This window comes from Syngnathus scovelli, unplaced genomic scaffold, assembly GCF_024217435.2.
Source record: "Syngnathus scovelli strain Florida unplaced genomic scaffold, RoL_Ssco_1.2 HiC_scaffold_355, whole genome shotgun sequence".
Taxonomy (NCBI): Eukaryota; Metazoa; Chordata; class Actinopteri; order Syngnathiformes; family Syngnathidae; genus Syngnathus; species Syngnathus scovelli.
In genome coordinates, this window is record NW_026061450.1 from 9,576 (window position 1) to 20,000 (window position 10,425).

Genomic DNA, 10,425 nt, shown 5'->3' on the forward strand with positions numbered 1-10,425 from the left:
GGGGAAGAGGCCGAATTTTCGCTCGTTCGGGCCGACCGGAGGAACCGGCCGGGTCGGACACGTTACGGCGGAACAGCCGTTGGCACTTAGAAAATATTCGTCAAAGTCGTCCGGACCTCCAGGGGAAGAGGCCGAATTTTCGCTCGTTCGGGCCGACCGGAGGAACCAGCCGGGTCGGACACTTTACGGCGCAACAGCCGTTCGCACTTAGAAAATATTCGCCAAAGTCGTCCGGACCTCCAGGGGAAGAGGCCGAATTTTCGCTTGTTCAAGCCGACCGGAGGAACCAGCCGGGTCGGGAACGTTACGGCGCAACAGCCGTTGGCACTTTGAAAATATTCGCCAAAATGTTCCGGACCTCCAGGGGAAGAGGCCGAATTTTCGCTCGTTCGGGCCGACCGGAGGAACCAGCCGGGTCGGACACGTTACGGCGCAACAGCCGTTCGCACTTAGAAAATATTCGCCAAAGTCGTCCGGACCTCCAGGGGAAGAGGCCGAATTTTCGCTCGTTCGGGCCGACCGGAGGAACCAGCCGGGTCGGACACGTTACGGCGCAACAGCCGTTGGCACTTTGAAAATATTCGCCAAAATGTTCCGGACCTCCAGGGGAAGAGGCCGAATTTTCGCTCGTTCGGGCCGACCGGAGGAACCGGCCGGGTCGGACACTTTACGGCGCAACAGCCGTTCGCACTTAGAAAATATTCGCCAAAATGTTCCGGACCTCCAGGGGAAGAGGCCGAATTTTCGCTCGTTCGGGCCGACCGGAGGAACCGGCCGGGTCGGACACGTTACGGCGGAACAGCCGTTGGCACTTAGAAAATATTCGTCAAAGTCGTCCGGACCTCCAGGGGAAGAGGCCGAATTTTCGCTCGTTCGGGCCGACCGGAGGAACCAGCCGGGTCGGACACTTTACGGCGCAACAGCCGTTCGCACTTAGAAAATATTCGCCAAAATGTTCCGGACCTCCAGGGGAAGAGGCCGAATTTTCGCTCGTTCGGGCCGACCGGAGGAACCGGCCGGGTCGGACACGTTACGGCGGAACAGCCGTTGGCACTTAGAAAATATTCGTCAAAGTCGTCCGGACCTCCAGGGGAAGAGGCCGAATTTTCGCTCGTTCGGGCCGACCGGAGGAACCAGCCGGGTCGGACACGTTACGGTGCAACAGCCGTTCGCACTTAGAAAATATTCGCCAAAGTCGTCCGGACCTCCAGGGGAAGAGGCCGAATTTTCGCTCGTTCGGGACGACCGGAGGAACCAGCCGGGTCGGACACGTTACGGCGCAACAGCCGTTCGCACTTAGAAAATATTCGCCAAAGTCGTCCGGACCTCCAGGGGGAAGAGGCCGAATTTTCGCTTGTTCGGGCCGACCGGAGGAACCAGCCGGGTCGGACACGTTACGGCGCAACAGCCGTTGGCACTTTGAAAATATTCGCCAAAATGTTCCGGACCTCCAGGGGAAGAGGCCGAATTTTCGCTCGTTCGGGCCGACCGGAGGAACCAGCCGGGTCGGACACGTTACGGCGCAACAGCCGTTGGCACTTAGAAAATATTCGTTAAACTTCACAGGACCTCCAGGGGAAGAGGCCGAATTTTCGCTCGTTCGGGCCGACCGGAGGAACCAGCCGGGTCGGACACGTTACGGCGCAACAGCCGTTGGCACTTTGAAAATATTCGCCAAAGTCGTCCGGACCTCCAGGGGAAGAGGCCGAATTTTCGCTCGTTCGGGCCGACCGGAGGAACCAGCCGGGTCGGACACTTTACGGCGGAGCAGCCGTTGGCACTTTGAAAATATTCGCCAAAATGTTCCGGACCTCCAGGGGAAGAGGCCGAATTTTCGCTCGTTCGGGCCGACCGGAGGAACCGGCCGGGTCGGACACTTTACGGCGCAACAGCCGTTCGCACTTAGAAAATATTCGCCAAAATGTTCCGGACCTCCAGGGGAAGAGGCCGAATTTTCGCTCGTTCGGGCCGACCGGAGGAACCAGCCGGGTCGGACACGTTACGGCGCAACAGCCGTTCGCACTTAGAAAATATTCGCCAAAGTCGTCCGGACCTCCAGGGGAAGAGGCCGAATTTTCGCTTGTTCAAGCCGACCGGAGGAACCAGCCGGGTCGGACACGTTACGGCGCAACAGCCGTTGGCACTTTGAAAATATTCGCCAAAATGTTCCGGACCTCCAGGGGAAGAGGCCGAATTTTCGCTCGTTCGGGCCGACCGGAGGAACCAGCCGGGTCGGACACGTTACGGCGCAACAGCCGTTCGCACTTAGAAAATATTCGCCAAAGTCGTCCGGACCTCCAGGGGAAGAGGCCGAATTTTCGCTCGTTCGGGCCGACCGGAGGAACCAGCCGGGTCGGACACGTTACGGCGCAACAGCCGTTGGCACTTTGAAAATATTCGCCAAAATGTTCCGGACCTCCAGGGGAAGAGGCCGAATTTTCGCTCGTTCGGGCCGACCGGAGGAACCGGCCGGGTCGGACACTTTACGGCGCAACAGCCGTTCGCACTTAGAAAATATTCGCCAAAATGTTCCGGACCTCCAGGGGAAGAGGCCGAATTTTCGCTCGTTCGGGCCGACCGGAGGAACCGGCCGGGTCGGACACGTTACGGCGGAACAGCCGTTGGCACTTAGAAAATATTCGTCAAAGTCGTCCGGACCTCCAGGGGAAGAGGCCGAATTTTCGCTCGTTCGGGCCGACCGGAGGAACCAGCCGGGTCGGACACTTTACGGCGCAACAGCCGTTCGCACTTAGAAAATATTCGCCAAAATGTTCCGGACCTCCAGGGGAAGAGGCCGAATTTTCGCTCGTTCGGGCCGACCGGAGGAACCGGCCGGGTCGGACACGTTACGGCGGAACAGCCGTTGGCACTTAGAAAATATTCGTCAAAGTCGTCCGGACCTCCAGGGGAAGAGGCCGAATTTTCGCTCGTTCGGGCCGACCGGAGGAACCAGCCGGGTCGGACACGTTACGGTGCAACAGCCGTTCGCACTTAGAAAATATTCGCCAAAGTCGTCCGGACCTCCAGGGGAAGAGGCCGAATTTTCGCTCGTTCGGGACGACCGGAGGAACCAGCCGGGTCGGACACGTTACGGCGCAACAGCCGTTCGCACTTAGAAAATATTCGCCAAAGTCGTCCGGACCTCCAGGGGGAAGAGGCCGAATTTTCGCTTGTTCGGGCCGACCGGAGGAACCAGCCGGGTCGGACACGTTACGGCGCAACAGCCGTTGGCACTTAGGAAATATTCGCCAAAATGTTCCGGACCTCCAGGGGAAGAGGCCGAATTTTCGCTCGTTCGGGCCGACCGGAGGAACCAGCCGGGTCGGACACTTTACGGCGCAACAGCCGTTCGCACTTAGAAAATATTCGCCAAAGTCGTCCGGACCTCCAGGGGAAGAGGCCGAATTTTCGCTCGTTCGGGCCGACCGGAGGAACCAGCCGGGTCGGACACTTTACGGCGGAACAGCCGTTGGCACTTTGAAAATATTCGCCAAAATGTTCCGGACCTCCAGGGGAAGAGGCCGAATTTTCGCTCGTTCGGGCCGACCGGAGGAACCAGCCGGGTCGGACACCTTACGGCGCAACAGCCGTTGGCACTTTGAAAATATTCGTCAAAATGTTCCTGACCTCCAGGGGAAGAGGCCGAATTTTCGCTCGTTCGGGCCGACCGGAGGAACCAGCCGGGTCGGACACGTTACGGCGCAACAGCCGTTCGCACTTAGAAAATATTCGCCAAAGTCGTCCGGACCTCCAGGGGAAGAGGCCGAATTTTCGCTCGTTCGGGCCGACCGGAGGAACCAGCCGGGTCGGACACGTTACGGCGGAACAGCCGTTGGCACTTAGAAAATATTCGTTAAACTTCACAGGACCTCCAGGGGAAGAGGCCGAATTTTCGCTCGTTCGGGCCGACCGGAGGAACCAGCCGGGTCGGACACTTTACGGCGGAACAGCCGTTGGCACTTTGAAAATATTCGCCAAAATGTTCCGGACCTCCAGGGGAAGAGGCCGAATTTTCGCTCGTTCGGGCCGACATGGAGAACCAGCCGAGGCGGACACTTTACGGCGGTTGAGCCGTTGGCACTTAGAAATTATTCAGACTTCCATCAAACACACATCGGCCTTTTGCCGTCACTGCCCGGGATGGGCACCGTGGTAGCTCGGACAGTTCGTGTGACAGCTTCCGCTGGCACTTAGAAAATTTTTAAAATGAAAATAAACAGTTCTGCACATACGTGCCGACTATATTTTGCGAAAGGGGGGTAAAGTGATGAGTACACTAACTGGGGGGACCAAGTACATAAAGCCTACCCCTGGTACCTCAGAGAGGCCGAATTTTCGAATTCTGAGGCCGAGCTGGGGAACCAGACGAGGCGGACACTTTTCCGAGCGAGAGCCGATGGCACTTAGAAAATTTTCGGCTAAGTCGGCAGGACTTCCAGAGCGAGAGGCCGAATATTCGTCATCTGTGGCCGACCGGGGAACCAGCGGAGGCGGATAGGCGGTCACGGAGGTCCCGCCGGCTGGTCCGCGGGCCATTTTGGGTCCCGTAATTTAGCGGTCGCGGTCCGGAATCCACGCCGACCGGGGAACCAGCGGAGGCGGATAGGCGGTCACGGAGGTCCCGCCGGCTGGTCCGCGGGCCAATTTGGGTCCCGTAATTTAGCGGTCGCGGTCCGGAATCCACGCCGACCGGGGAACCAGCGGAGGCGGATAGGCGGTCACGGAGGTCCCGCCGGCTGGTCCGCGGGCCATTTTGGGTCCCGTAATTTAGCGGTCGCGGTCCGGAATCCACGCCGACCGGGGAACCAGCGGAGGCGGATAGGCGGTCACGGAGGTCCCGCCGGCTGGTCCGCGGGCCAATTTGGGTCCCGTAATTTAGCGGTCGCGGCCCGGAATTCGCGCCGGCCGGGGAACCAGCGCGGGCGGATAGGCGGTCACGGAGGTCCCGCCGGCTGGTCCGCGGGGGGAACTGCGCCCTCTGGCGGACACGCCATTGTAAATGAATGGGGTTTGGCACTTAGTGCATTTTTCGCCGAAGCCGACGAGCGCTCCGGGCGAGGAGGCCGGATTCTCGCCATCCGTGGCCGGCCGGGGAACCGGCCAAGGCGGATAGGCGGTCACGGGGGTCCCGCCGGCTGGTCCGCGGGCCAATTGGGGTCCCGTAAGTTAGCGGTCGCGGCCCGGAATCCGCGCCGGCCAGCAGCCACCGGGAGGCGGGTAGGCTGTCACGGAGGTCCCGCCAGCTGGTCCGCGGGCCAATTAGGGTCCCGTAAGTGAGCGGTCGCGGCCCGGAATCCACGCCGGCCAGCAGCCACCGCCAGGCGGGTAGGCTGTCACGGAGGTCCCGCCAGCTGGTCCGCGGGCCATTTAGGGTCCCGTAAGTTAGCGGTCGCGGCCCGGAATGCACGCCGGCCAGCAGCCACCGGCAGGCGGATAGGCGGTCACGGAGGTCCCGCCGGCCGGTCCGCTGGCCAATTACCTCCAGCCGAGCGGATATGAACTTTATTAGCACCTTCTACGAGATGGCGGAGCCTTATTCGACAACCAGCACCTCGGCTTAGCATTTTCCACGGCCCGCTGATCTTCCAGAAGACGTCCAGCCGGTTTCCTCCTCACATTTTAAGCCGGCCGAGGCTTCCGGCACCCCGGCTAAGCTTTCTCCACGGCCCGCTGAGCTTCCGAGGGACCTCCAGCCGGTTCTCCCGGTGCCTCGCGCCTCGCTTTGTGAGCCGGCCGAGGCTTCCAGCACCCCGGCTAAGCTTTCTCCACGGCCCGCTGAGCTTCCAGGGGACCTGCAGCCGGTTCTCCCGGTGCCTCGCGCCTCGCTTTGTGAGCCGGCCGAGGCTTCCAGCACCCCGGCTAAGCTTTCTCCACGGCCCGCTGAGCTTCCGAGGGACCTCCAGCCGGTTCTCCCGGTGCCTCCCGCCTCGCTTTGTGAGCCGGCCGAGGCTTCCAGCACCTCGGCCGAGCGTTTCCCACGGCCCGCTGAGCTTCCAGGGGACCTCCAGCCGGTTCTCCCGGTGCCTCGCGCCTCGCTTTGCGAGCCGGCCGAGGCTTCCAGCACCTCGGCTGAGCGTTTTCGGCGGCCCGTTGCTCTCCCGGAGGTCGCAACGGGGAGTTACCTCCCTCTCGCGGACACGGCGAGTAAATACACCGCCTCTCGCACTTGGCGCACACTCACTCGCATTGCTACGCCTCCCGTGGCACTTTAAGCGGCCGAACGGCGGGAGTAACTGCGACTCTCCTAAGGTAGGCTCACTTGACTATTTATTTATGTATTTATTTATTTTTGACGGTTCGCGGAGGCGATGACGCTCCGCGCGGGTAAACGGCGGGAGTAACTGTGACTCTCTTAAGGTAGGCTCACTTGACATTTATTTATTCATGTATTTATTTATTTTTGACGGTTCGCGGAGGCGATGACGCTCCGCGCGGGTAAACGGCGGGAGTAACTGTGACTCTCTTAAGGTAGGCTCACTTGACATTTATTTTGGCGGTTCGCGGAGGCGACCGGCACCGCCGGGAGGCCGTGCGCGCGCGCGCAGAGCGGCCGAATAACGCTCCGCCGGCCCCGGGTGATTACCGAGAGGCTCCCCGGCCTCGCGGAGCTCCGACGCTCCTCCGCGGGACCTCCGGCGGCCGGCGCGCTCGCGCACCACCCCCCGGCACCGCCGGGAGGCCGTGCGCGCGCGCGCAGAGCGGCCGAATAACGCTCCGCCGGCCCCGGGTGATTACCGAGAGGCTCCCCGGCCTCGCGGAGCTCCGACGCTCCTCCGCGGGACCTCCGGCGGCCGGCGCGCTCGCGCACCACCCCCCGGCACCGCCGGGAGGCCGTGCGCAGCGCGCGCAGAGCGGCCGAATAACGCTCCGCCGGCCCCGGGTGATTACCGAGAGGCTCCCCGGCCTCGCGGAGCTCCGACGCTCCTCCGCGGGACCTCCGGCGGCCGGCGCGCTCGCGCACCACCCCCCGGCACCGCCGGGAGGCCGTGCGCGCGCGCGCAGAGCGGCCGAATAACGCTCCGCCGGCCCCGGGTGATTACCGAGAGGCTCCCCGGCCTCGCGGAGCTCCGACGCTCCTCCGCGGGACCTCCGGCGGCCGGCGCGCTCGCGCACCACCCCCCGGCACCGCCGGGAGGCCGTGCGCGCGCGCGCAGAGCGGCCGAATAACGCTCCGCCGGCCCCGGGTGATTACCGAGAGGCTCCCCGGCCTCGCGGAGCTCCGACGCTCCTCCGCGGGACCTCCGGCGGCCGAAAATAGCTCCAAGCCCAGCGGATCGGCTGCTTGGAAGCACCGCGCCGTCCGGCTCCACCTGGTACCTCGCACGGCTCTCATCTCCCCCCCGCACGGACTTCCGAGCGCTCGGGGAGACGCTCGGAAGCTGCCCGTGCCGTCGCGGCGGGGAATTGCCTCCCTCTGGCGGACGCGGCGAGTAAAAACACCACCTCTCGCACTTTGCGCACACTTACTTGCGTGGGTCCGCTTCCGATGACACTTTGAGCGGCCGAACGGCGGGAGTAACTACGACTCTCTTAAGGTAGGCTCACTTGACATTTATTCATGTATTTATTTATTTTTGACGGTTCGCGGAGGCGATGACGCTCCGCGCGGGTAAACGGCGGGAGTAGCTGTGACTCTCTTAAGGTAGCCTGACTCGACGTCTTTTTCAACGGTGGCTGGAGGACCCAGGCGGTTCTCGGGGGTGCGTCGCTCCTCACTTTTGACGCCCGAGGAGGCTCCCGGCACCTCGGCTACGCGTTTTCGGCGGCCCGCTGAGCTTCCAGAAGACCTCCAGCCGGTTCTCCCGGTGCTTTCCTCCTCACGTTTTAAGCCGGCCGAGGCTTCCGGCACCCCGGCTGAGCTTTTTTCCCACGGCCCGCTGAGCTTCCAGGGGACCTCCGGCCGGTTCTCCGCGCGCTTTCCTCCTCACTTTTAAGCCGGCCGAGGCTTCCGGCACCCCGGCCAAGCGTTTCCCACGTCCCGCTGAGCTTCCAGGGGACCTCCGGCCGGTTCTCCGCGCGCCCCCCTCCTAACTCGGCTCCCGGCACCCCGGCTAAGCGATTTGAACGGCCCGCTGATCTCCCGGAGGTCGCAACGGGGAATTGCCTCCCTCTCGCGGACACGGCGCGTAAATGCACCGCCTCTCGCACTTGGCGCACACTCACTCGCATCGCTACGCCTCCCGTGGCACTTTAAGCGACCGGGACCACCGCGAGCGCGGGCGATGACTAAGAGGCTCCCCGGCCGGCCTCGCGGAGCTCCGACGCTCCCCCGCGGGACTTCCGGCGGCCGGCCGGAGCCTCGGCACGGCTGCCGCACTCCCTAATAACACCCCGCGGACCCCCGCGAGCCGAACGCTCGCTGCCGCGGGCGACCCGTGCCAAGGCGGACGCGTGACGGCGCGGGAGCCCTCGGCACTATCTCACGGTCACGTATGTAGTCAAATCGTGTAAAATCACCGTTAGTTTATTCATAATATAGGTAATAATTAAATAAATATTAACATCGCGTATATTATTAATAAACACATGTATGTATTTATTTAATAATTAAATAAATATTAACATCGCGTATAATCATGCGCAATACTTCGTGGCCGACCGGGGAACCGGCGAAGGCGGACGCATCGCGGCGCGAGAGCCGTTGGCACTTTGGAAAAATAAATAAATAAATAAATAAATAAATAAATAATAATTCGCCGACCGGGCTCCGGGGGGAGAGGCCGATTTTTGGCCGTTCGTGGCCGACCGGGGAACCGGCGAAGGCGGACGCATCGCGGCGCGAGAGCCGTTGGCACTTTGGAAAAATAAATAAATAAATAAATAAATAAATAAATAAATAAATAAATAAATAATTCGCCGACCGGGCTCCGGGGCAAGAGGCCGAATTTTCGCTCGTTCGGGCCGACCGGGGAACCGGCGAAGGCGGACGCAGCGCGGCGCGAGAGCCGTTGGCACTTTGAAAAAAAAAAAAAAAAAAAAAAATTCGCCCACCGGGCTCCGGGGGAAGAGGCCGGCTTTTCGCCGTTCGCGGCCGACCGGGGAACCGGCGAAAGCGGACGCGCTCTCTAACGAGCCCCGCCGGCCGGAGGAAGTGCGCCCTCTGGCGGACACGCCGTTGTAAATGAATGGGGTTTGGCACTTAGTGCATTTTTCGCCCAAGTCGAAGCGCGCTCCGGGCGAGGAGGCCGGATTCTCGCCACCCGTGGCCGGCCGGGGAACCGGCCAAGGCGGACGCGCTCTCTAACGAGCCCCGCCGGCCGGAGGAAGTGCGCCCTCTGGCGGACACGCCGTTGTAAATGAATGGGGTTTGGCACTTGGTGCATTTTTCGCCCAAGTCGAAGCGCGCTCCGGGCGAGGAGGCCGGATTCTCGCCACCCGTGGCCGGCCGGGGAACCGGCGAAGGCGGATAGGCTTTCACGGAGGATCCGCCGGCTGGTCCGCGGGCCGATTAGGGTCCCGCGAGTGAGCGGTGGCGGTCCGGAATCCAGGCCGGCCAGGAGGCACCGCCAGGCGGATAGGCTTTCACGGAGGAGCCGCCGGCTGGTCCGCGGGCCGTTTAGGGTCCCGCGAGTGAGCGGTGGCGGTCCGGAATCCAGGCCGGCCAGGAGGCACCGCCAGGCGGATAGGCTTTCACGGAGGACCCGCCGGCTGGTCCGCGGGCCGTTTAGGGTCCCGCGAGTGAGCGGTCGCGGTCCGGAATCCAGGCCGGCCAGGAGGCACCGCCAGGCGGATAGGCTTTCACGGAGGACCCGCCGGCTGGTCCGCGGGCCGTTTAGGCTCCCGTAAGTTAGCGGTCGCGGTCCGGAATACAGGCCGTCCAGGAGGCACTGCCAGGCGGATACACTCTCTAACGAGCCCCGCCGGCTGGTCCGCCGGGGGAAGTGCGCCCTCTGGCGGACACGCCGTTGTAAATGAATGGGGTTTGGCACTTAGTGCATTTTTCGACCAGCGGCAACGCAGGCTGACGGGCGGCCGCTTCCACGGGCCGGTACTACTCTACGGAGGCGCTAGCCGCCTCCGGTGGGGGCCGTGTGATCTCGCTGGATGCCCGAGGACCTTCCGCGAGGCCCGGCCGCAGCTTTTACGCGCGCCCGGTCCTATTACCTGGTGGAAGCTGGAGGCCGGGGCTCCGCAGCTCGCCGCCCGGGGACCTTCCGCGAGGCCCGGCCGCAGCTTTTACGCACCACCGCTGCTATTCTCTGGCTCCGGCTTCGTCCCGGAGGGTGCTTGGGGAACGGCGGCGCACACCGCGAACGGCCGGTGGCGGTCGGCTGGTGGCGGTCGGCTGGTGGCTGTCGGCTGGTGGCGGTCGGGGGTGGCGCTTGGGGATGGCGCTTGGGGATGGTGGCTGTCGGCTGGTGGCGGTCGGCTGGTGGCGGTCGGCTGGTGGCGGTCGGCTGGTGGCGGTCGGGGGTGGCGCTTGGG